Source organism: Triticum aestivum, chromosome 7D (assembly GCF_018294505.1).
Source record: "Triticum aestivum cultivar Chinese Spring chromosome 7D, IWGSC CS RefSeq v2.1, whole genome shotgun sequence".
Classification (NCBI taxonomy): Eukaryota; Viridiplantae; Streptophyta; class Magnoliopsida; order Poales; family Poaceae; genus Triticum; species Triticum aestivum.
In genome coordinates this window covers 8,526,476-8,536,543 of record NC_057814.1, presented here as the reverse complement: position 1 = coordinate 8,536,543, position 10,068 = coordinate 8,526,476, and the positions used below count along the sequence as shown (strand labels likewise).

Here is a 10,068-nt window from a genome sequence, read left to right as displayed (position 1 = left end):
ACGTGGATTGTACTACTACTTTGTATTTGTTTTTGTTTTTTAGGTGAATGAGACAAATTATATCTCAGATAGATGATTTCTAGGCACTTCCGTCAAATAAGGCTTTTCATGGTCAATTTAAGGAGACGAGTTAACTTACGTGGCTGTAAACATTCAATATGATCTTACAAATTGACTTGGCACGTACTATTCCAACATAATTCGCCTCCTCAAGACAGAAAACTGGCCAAAGAAATAGGAAAAGTGTTGAAATCATCCGGCTGATCTATTACGATCGTAAGCCGCGTCTAACGCTCGCCACGCGTCCTTGCGGGCCCGCGCATCACAGCTCCCAACCCCTCATCCTTATCCAAACTGAGAAGCACTCACCACACAACTCTTTTCTCCCCGTACACCACACGCTTGACCACAAACCGCTCCAGACTTATCTCTTGAATCTCGTCGTCGCTTACAAGGCCTCCGGGTGAGCCGCTCGTGGCCGGAGAAACTCGCCGGGGGTGCTGCAACTGGCGGCCGCAACACACCGTGGCCTGCTGCATTCGCGCGAAACGGCGTCTGATGTTGCCGACGTTGCAACCGCACAGCTTGCCGGCGACGCAGCCGTGACCGGCGCTGCAAAGGTGGGAGCGGCCGCATCGTTGGTACCGTCTACTGCGGTTGGAGTTGCCGAGCAAGTCGATGCAACCACTGGATCTCGGCGGCGGCGGCGACGGATTCTTGCTGCAACGCAACACTCGCCGGCGGCAGCCCTTGCTTCAACGCAGCACTCGCCGGCGGCCGCCCTTGCTTCAACGCAGCACTCGCCGCGGCAGCCCTTGCTTCAACGCAACACTCGTCGGTGGCCGCCAGTGCTTCAACGCATCACTCGCCGGCGGCCGCCCTTGCTTCAACGCAACACTCGACGACGGCCGCCCGTGCTGCAACACAACAGTCGCCGGTGGCCACCCTTGCTTCAACGCAGCACTCGACGGTGGCGAGTTTGGCGGTGCTGCGCGGCAGGGCGATGATGCAGGCAGGAGCAACAAATCGGTCGGTGCCGAGCTGGTTGCTGCGACGGAACGACGGTGCTACGGCGGCTTCTGTGCATGATGTTTGCGTTCTGCTGAATGTGGAAGAGAAGAAAGCGATTGTGTGTTGACCCATCTAACGGCTTCACGGGGCAGATAGGACGGATACACACCCGACTGATTTTCATTGGAAATAAGTCGGATGATTTGTAGCAGCCGCCAAAGAAATATCCCGTTATCTTCCTTCCACTGGTTATATTTGTCCCAAGTGATCATTGCTGGAGAAGTTTTGAATATCAATTTCAAAAAATATTCCAGCCATACCCAGAATCATTGAATCTTAATAATTTTTCTTTTCAGTTGGCACTTCACTTTGGTTGAAATACAATCAACATAGAAATTTAGATATTGTTTTTTGGATTTTTGTGTATTACAATAATGAGTGGAATATTTTGTGCCGAAAGTAATTATTCTAGTATACCTACTGAAATGACTGAAATTTCGTTGAAAGTGGCAATCAACACCAATATACATGGACGGGCAACTTGAAACTCAAATATAGTCTACTTTTGTGTCAAAAGAAAAAAGATAGTCCACTTTTGGTTGTTCTGCCAAAAAAAAAAAACAGTGGAACCCAGTACGTTGAAGACATTTTGTTGTCAAATTCTGGGAGGATTCCGTCTTCGAAGTTTAGGATTGTCTAGTAGTACCATTATTCTTTTTGCTGCTGCTTTTATTGATGTACGTGCAAGTAGTGTTATATCAGTTTTTCTTTTTTGAAATAGTGTTATACTACCTTCGTCCTGGTTTATTGGCTTTCATTGTAATTTGTGTCAAACTTTGACCAACGATTTAACTAACAAAATATTAATGCATGTCAACAAAAATTACATCGTTTGGTTCGTATTTAAACATAGTTTTCAATGATATAATTTTTGGTGACATGTAAGAATATTTTGTTAGTTAAAACCATGGTTAAAATTTGGCACATAATACAATGAAGACCAATAAACCAGGACAGAGGTAGTATCAGCTTAATTTTGAAGTAAACGTACGATTTGTAGTATCCCTTTGTGCGGTGCCAGTTTGGGCGAGATTTGTATCAGGAGATGGCCAAGGTGTGGAGGCTACCTAGTATTGATAAGCTGCTTAATACTGGAAAGGAATGGATGCTAAATGCCCTTTCACAATTAAGTGAACTTGAGCGATGCATGATGATCATGACCTTCTGGCGCAGCTGGTTTGTTCGGAACGAGGTAATACATCAAAAACCAGCCCCACCTTTAGAGGTCTCGGTTCGGTTCTTGCAAGGCTATTTGGAATCACTGGTGGCGATCAAACTGAACTCGAACATGGATCCAATCAAGGGCAAGTCTACTATGGTTTTTGGCGCTTCATCTACACCGGGAAGAGTTTCACCTCCAGCGCTTAGATGGTCTAAACCAAATCCGGACAAGGTTAAACTCAATGTAGATGGGTCCTATGTTTCTACCGGAGCAGCGGGTGCAGGAATGATCCTTCGGGATTCTAATGGAGACATTATCTTTTCAGCCTGCAGAGTTCTGTATTCTTGCAGAGATGCTTTGGAACCGGAGTTGTGCGCGTGTATGGAGTGGTTATCTATATCCATTCGGAGGTCAAATTTTCCCATTGCCATTGAGATGGATTCTTCGGAAGCGGTGGCCATGATCACTTGTGCTGGACAGGATCGTTCTGTTTATGCTTCCCTTATTAATGAGATTAGGTATCTCTTAAGTCTTCGATCTACTTGTATTACTCATGTGCCGCGAGTGCAAAATAAAGCTAGTGATTGTCTAGCTGCCTTCGGAAGAAGGGAGGGTAGAACTCTGACCTGGATTCAGTCCGGTCCTTCTGAGGTTTTAGTAATTGTTAAAGATGATTGTAAAGACTTGATTTTTGAGTAATACAAGTATTTCTCCCGCAAAAAAAAGAAGTAAACGTACGATTAGAATATCGCAGCATATAGTGGAATTAAACCATTTGGGTTTAAGTCTTAGACATGCCATGGGTGTTTGCAAATTTTCTGGATTCATGCTTTTGAATGTTATTATTTAATAATTTGACATATCCATCAACTACGAGCCATCTGTGATGACTTTGCCATACTTAAAATTTACCAGCTTAAATTCTTAAGGTACTCAGGGTTGGAGAACATGGAAAGTCTGAAAAGTTTTGGTTGGATACAGGGGAGTATCAGTCATTTTTAAATTCAACTGGTGGAAGGTGCGATAACCTCTGCATGCAGCTGAAATGATTGTCAGGAGTGCAGCTACAAATCATTGTCAAGTGCCCTGGGACACACGGTGTGGTTGATTGATGACTGCATATAATGCCAAGTTTCATATTTATCTACTGAAACGAGTAATTTGAAGGCATATTTGAAAAATAAAATGACTGGAGTTGGTTGGTTGTGTGGTCACTGTTGGCCATTAGTGCAAGCGTGCACTGGCCGTCGAAAGAGGACCAGCAGCGAGTCAAGTCAACCCTGTTTGGAGATGAGAAAGCTTGAACGAACAATCTTTGAAGATATTGGCCGACCAAGGGAGCCATGCCTAAATAATTGATAGCCGTCAGATTGAAATTGTGTCTCATTCTCAAATCATGCATGCACTCATAATTTATAATTCTGCATTAATAAATCCATGCAAACCATGCACCAAGTCAAGCCATGCGTGTCTTTTTTCCGGGAATCAAGTCATGCATTTCAGTCATAAGTTCATTTTTGTATCTAGCTGCCTCCTCCTCCTTCATAAAAAAAAAGCTAGGGTTTTTGCTTCCTGCCAGCGCCGCACCAGATCCGCCTCCTCTCCAGTGGCCCTAGGACCATGGGGTCGCAGTGGATCTCGGCAAGGGCAGGCGGGGGCTCCGTTTTTAGTCGTTTCTTTCAATTTCGTTAGGGTTTGTGTCCTGCTCAGGGAGACGAGACGGCGGCGGCTCTCTGAAGATGGATTAAACGTCTCCCTGCCTAGCCTCCGCTGCGGTGGTGCGTCTAGCACCGTTGGTGGGTGTCTGGAGTTATGTCTCCGGCGGATCTATCTTTGGTGGATTTGCTCGGATTTCGTCGTGATTCATCTATGTTCGTGTGTATTCAGGTTGAATCTTTCTGATCTATGTTATTCTTCATCTGCGGCGGTTGTTGTACTTGTGCGCTTGTCCTACAGGGCCTTAGCACGACGACTTCCCGGCTGTCTACTACAACAAGTTGTGCCCTACTCCGGCGATCACGGCGGCGCGCCTTTGGCTCGCTTCAGTGCTTGTAGTCGTTGCTAGATCGTCTACGGATTTGGATGTAATTTTTATTATTTCTGTTATTCAAAATTTCTCCAAAAAAATGTCAGTTTTGTATGATCAAGGACCGCAATATAGGTTGGACGCTTGGAGCAAAAGTATATAGTTTGTTTTCACAATTTTGTTAAAGATGGCATCACGCAAAATTGAGCAGAAAGTCAGACATCGGACGTACCTTCCAAATGGAACAATTGATTATGAGGGTTGTAGAAGAGGACTAGTGATTCATGGATGTCCTGCGTAAGAAGGTTGCTAGATAAGTAATCAACAGTTGTATGCTATGCAAGAGGAAAGCACAAGGTTGTGGTCAGAGTTTTTTTTTCCTGAAACACCGAGTCGTTCATGGTCTATGGATCTGCAGTATTCCACGCGTACATGCGTGTTCCTCTGCCCCAGCGAGCCATGCTCTTGAAAGCTTGTCCGAATTCCAACTTTTACAATCCTAAAATCATTGGCAAGTTGGCATCGGCAACTTGCAGCGAACCACAATTGGTGTCCATACGCTAATAACAGTTAGTAGCAAATGTGCAGAACTCCCCACGCATATGGACAGTCAAAATCTTAACACTAAGCAGTTACAGGGAAGTAGTAGAGATGAAGCAACCATATTTACTTCCGCGATATTATCAGTGGATCCTACCAATGCAGAAGAGTTGTGGCAGTGGCAAAGGCAGGGGAAGTGGGTGGATGTGGTGTCTGCCAAACCTCAAGTATGTGGACGCCATGGCATCACCCAGGTGCAGGTCCGGCTCGGCAAGATACTCGCCGACACATACATCGCCACACTCTGATCATCCACCAATCAGTTATCAGTCTGATCCGTACTATCATTGATTCCATGGAGAGTTTGTGAAGATTAGTTGTGGACAACACATGAATAAATCTGCGTTAGTCTGTGGCAGTACTACTAGTCGTAGGATACTACTTCAGTTTCAGGCTCCCAAAGGTGGGGCAGACACGAGTTCAGATTATTGCTGCTACTAATTGCTATGGAGATTGTAGGAATTGGAACAATCTCATCATCACTATGGCGTTGCCATTGTGCTCAAGAGAAATAAGTTTATCATCCTGAATAGAAGACTTGTTGCTACAGCACAGACCGATTATCCACACACAAAAAAGGGAATGATGTACACATAGATTGGACTCGGAAGCAGTTCATAAGAATCTCCGTGGAGAAAGGCAAAGTAAATTATTTGCAATGAGTAATGTTTTCTGGCAAAGAAACAAAAGAAGCTCACGTTTGTCATGGAAATTGGGTATGTGGTTATAAAACATGACTCTGCTGTTGCTAGTTGGTCCATCGGGCCTCTGCTGCCCACAGCGTGCATCCTCTGCTTCTTCCTCGTCTGCTCCAGCGCAGCCAAATCTGTCTCCCTCTCCTCCACGCCGCCGCCGCTCCAGGCGTGCGCTCTGATGAGGAGGAGGGCGGCTGCCTCAGGCCGTGGGGCAAGCAGCGGAACCTTCCTCTTTTCACATCTGCGCCCTGCCGAGAAGGACTGCAGTTGGTCGCCGCACGCACTGCGGCAAGATGTGGGCGGATCGACCATTGCCTCCTTCATGGTGTGGAGGCTTTCAGAGATTCCCACCTGCAGCTGCAGGTGCATCGATTCATCCCATGTTATCACCGAATTTGATGTGAGAAGCATTTATTTAGACAGAAGTGAGATTTATCAGGGGACTCACTCGTATGCCGATTTACTTCATAGCTCTTCTGGATTTTTATGACGCCGCCATCATCAACCAAACCACTTGCGTGGTACAGAGGAGAGCAAGTGGAAATACTCCCCACCTTCCCTGCATCGTGTTTGCAACCCCGCGCAACCAAGTATGACAAATTCTTCGAGGGCTGGCAACCGCTCCAGGAGACCATGGGGGAATTCCTCCAGTTCTGGACAATACCAAATATTCAATTTCCTAAGAGAAGTGAGGCCACACATCCCATCAGGCAGCACTTCCAGGCCATCGCAATTTTTCACCCAGAGATCACTCAGCTTAGCAAGATTTCTAAGGTTCCAAGGCAAGGCTACCACACTGCAGCAGCCTGAAATCGTCAATTTCTCCAGGGACAGAGGAAGGGTCTCCTCCTCAGACGATGAAGTGCCCCCCTCCAGGTTTTCACAATCAACGATGCACAGAGAGCGGAGGCGATCCAAGCACCGGAGCTCCTCTGTTGGCCAGCGGACAAGATCACTGCATCTGCTAATCGTCAGATGTCTCAGGAACCGAAAGCATTTCCAAACCATAAGTTGTGAGCTGGACAATCCGGAGCTTCTGAGCAAGCTCTTGGGCCCTTCCAGTGTCAACGTCTCAAGTTTTTCAAGAGGTGTTTGACTTTGACTTTGCTGGGCGTCTAGAGGCAACATGGGTATGTCTTCTGGAGACCCAAGAGTGAAGCTGACGAGAAATGGCCAGGAATCCAAACGGATGCTCATAAAAACTAAGCCGAGTGCAGTACTGTGAATTCCAACTATTGTCAAGTCGCTGACAACGGGATCACTGGAATACTTACAAGCTTGGGGCAATTTTTGATCGTTAGCTGTTCAACCATCGAGAGCGTTACCAGGCTATCACCAGATTCTCCCACACTATTTGCTGCCCACATCTTCAGCCTTGGTAAATCAATCAACTCCATCCTCTTCAACCCAGGGAAAATTGGCAGAGGGGTCATGCATCCTCCAGCTTCCACATCAAGGTTATTACATAATGTGGTCAGGTTATCCATCCTCTGTAAGCACAAAGTCTCTAGAGAGACCGAGAGCCATACTATAGGGATACTCTTGCATCTTGGGCAGTCAGAAATTTTGAGTTTTCTCAAGCAGTTAAACATTTGAGGCTTTCTCATCCACTGTGATATTTCTAAGCCACCATATCCAAGTATCTCCAAATTTTGGATATTACTGTGAGGTTCTAAACACTGCAACACTTCTTCCACATTACATGCCATATCTTTAGGCAAATCATCTGTTTCTTGGCCCCAAGAGAACAACAACTCACTTAAGTTTTTCTTCTGATCAAGATTGGCTTCTTTTGCATTCTCCCCACTCTCTATCTTGTCCAAATTCAGTAGTTCCAACCTATTGCTAAGGTTTTGCAAGTCTTTGAGCTGCTCTATTCCAAGGCCTTCTCGAGTATCGACAACAAATGTTGTTAATATGTGAAGGCTGTTTAGTAGACCAAAGTTCGGAGACATTCTTTCAAGACGATCACAACCAGAAAGATGAAGATGGATGAGCTTTCTCAGTCTTGCCATGTCTTTTGGTAACTGCCGCAGCTCCTCGCAATGAATGAGCCGCAATGTTTGCAAGTTATACAACACACATATTGATTCTGGCAACTCAGTGATTTCAGACCAAGAGAGGTCGAGATACCGTAGATGTTTTGCATATATGGCCTTGTTGCAATTGACAATTGAAGAAGGGGGACAATGTAGTGCTCTTAGTGATGTCGATACCTGTAGCAACACTTTAAAGTCCTTGTGTGATCCTGAAGGAGCTAACAAAGTGCGTAGGATTGTTCTGCCTTTGCATAACCCACTGATTTGTTCCAATTCAGCCTTTGACACTTGCATGTGACAAACATCTTTTAACAGTGCTTTCTGCTGATTTAGTTCTTCTATACTTGCACATTCATCTGTGACATCTTTTGCTAGGTCATGCATTAAATCATGCATTTTACAGTTAATAGTCACATAACTTGTTGCGCCATAATTGATTGTGAGCTCCTGTTTATCTTGGAGGAAGGACCTCCAAACCAGCTCATCGAAAATGAATTCTCCTCTTGATGTCAATTCCATTGGTCTCTTCTCTTGAATAAAACCATTTGCCATCCATAGTTGGATCAACATATCCTTGTTCATCACATAGTCCTTGGGGAAAAATGCTAAAAATGTAAAACATTGCTTCATTTCAGATGATAGGTGTTTGTAGCTCAACTTCAATATAGACATGATCTCATCTTTACCTCTAACACTATCCCCAATATCATTTTCTTCGATTGCCTTCCATTCTTGTACTTGTTGATATGAACTTAGCAATCCACCCATTGTCTTGAGAGCAAGAGGCACCCCCTTGCATTTGTTGACAATACGTCTGCCAATGCTGACCAACTCTGCTTGCTCCTGCTCTGCTCCATTGCTATATGCTTTCTGTGCAAACAATTCCCATGAATCTTGTTCACTCAGACATGCTAGCTTATGGGGTCGAAGGGTCTGCATTATAGAGGCCACTTTCAGGCTTCGAGTTGTGACAATAATTACGCTTCCTGGTCCACCAACAGAACACAAAAGAGGCTTCAGGACATCCTCCCACTTCCTCTCATCTTCATTCCACACATCATCAAGCACGAGCATAAACCTTTTTTGGCCAATGACTTGCTCAAGTTTCTTTTGCAACAACTCAATCATGTCAGGCATGTCACATCTTCCACTTACAACCAACTCAATGATGGATTTCAAAAGAGCAATGAAATCAAAGTTATCGGACACACAGTGCCACATCTTCAACTCGAAATGTTGCTGGACCTCTTGGTCATTATAGACCATCTTAGCAAGAGTCGTCTTGCCAAGACCTCCCATCCCAATGATGGGCAGCACCTGCACTCTCCGCTGATCCTGCTGGTCCAACAGTAACTTCACCACCACCTCCTTATCATCATCTCTTCCAAAGATCTGGGTAGTCTCGTCCAGTTTTGAGTGCGTCTGCCGCCAAGGATGTTGCCGCTCCTCCCTACGGACAGAACTCTCCAAGCCAAACATGTTCATCTCCTTAACCAACTTATTGATCGTCTTGAGGACATTCTTGAGTTTCCTGCTCATTTCAAAGCGGAAGAGCAGCGGGCTGTGGCGCATGATGTAGCTGAGTACCTTTCGGGTAGTGGACTTGCCGATCTTAGACTGGCGGCGCAGTGCCTCGTACTGGAAGTCATCGAGCACGTCGTCGGCCTGGTAGGCGACGGACTTGAGCTCCTTCATCCAGCTCTTGACATAGGGATTTGTCTCGCTCATCTCCTCAGCGTTGGCCAGCTTGCTCTCGACGGCTAGTAGACGTCGCTCGAGCGTTTGGCGATCATCATCGAGGCCACACATGCGGGTCACTGTCTCGACGAGTGCGTCTGCGGCCTTGCCAGCCACGCCGCGCACTAGAGGGAGAAGCAGTGACTCTGCCATGATCTTGTAGATCGGAGGAATAGGAAACTGCAGCATAATTTTCGATGAAAAAAACTTCAGCATATGAAAGAACAGAAAAGCAACTAAGAGCATATGAAAGAAAAGTCAGATCGGACGAACTGACAGAACACCGAACAACATTGTTATCTTCCTATGGAGCCAGGAAACACTATGCTCCTAGCTTCAAAGCATGGCTTAGCTTAGCTTGTATAGCTCTTGTATATACATTTTGATATATATACATAAAAGTTTCATGGTCTGTACAGCTGAAAAAACAGAAGATGAACAACCAATGAAGAGCAAAACAAGGCAAGGATTGAGGAGAGGATTCACCTCAACAACACCCAAATTCGATCTTTGGTGAAAGAGCAACGATACTGCTGCTCGTCCGTCGCTAGCCCTATGCAGATCTCTCACGCATCAGGGCTGCTTGGTTTGGTAATGGGAGGTTGCTGGAGAGAGGATGCAAGAAAATGGAGATAGGATCAAGGAATCCAAGATCTGAGATGTATATTTACTGGTACCTACCGGTGGCCCCTCAATTATATGGACACAATCATGGTGTGCGTCCCCCTGTGGAGAGAA

At 45.6% G+C, this 10,068-nt stretch overlaps 1 pseudogene; it reads right to left on the bottom strand.

The window, feature by feature from the left end:
• Positions 1-5,321: 5,321 nt before the first annotated feature.
• Positions 5,322-10,068, bottom strand: LOC123163970 (putative disease resistance protein RGA4; annotated as a pseudogene).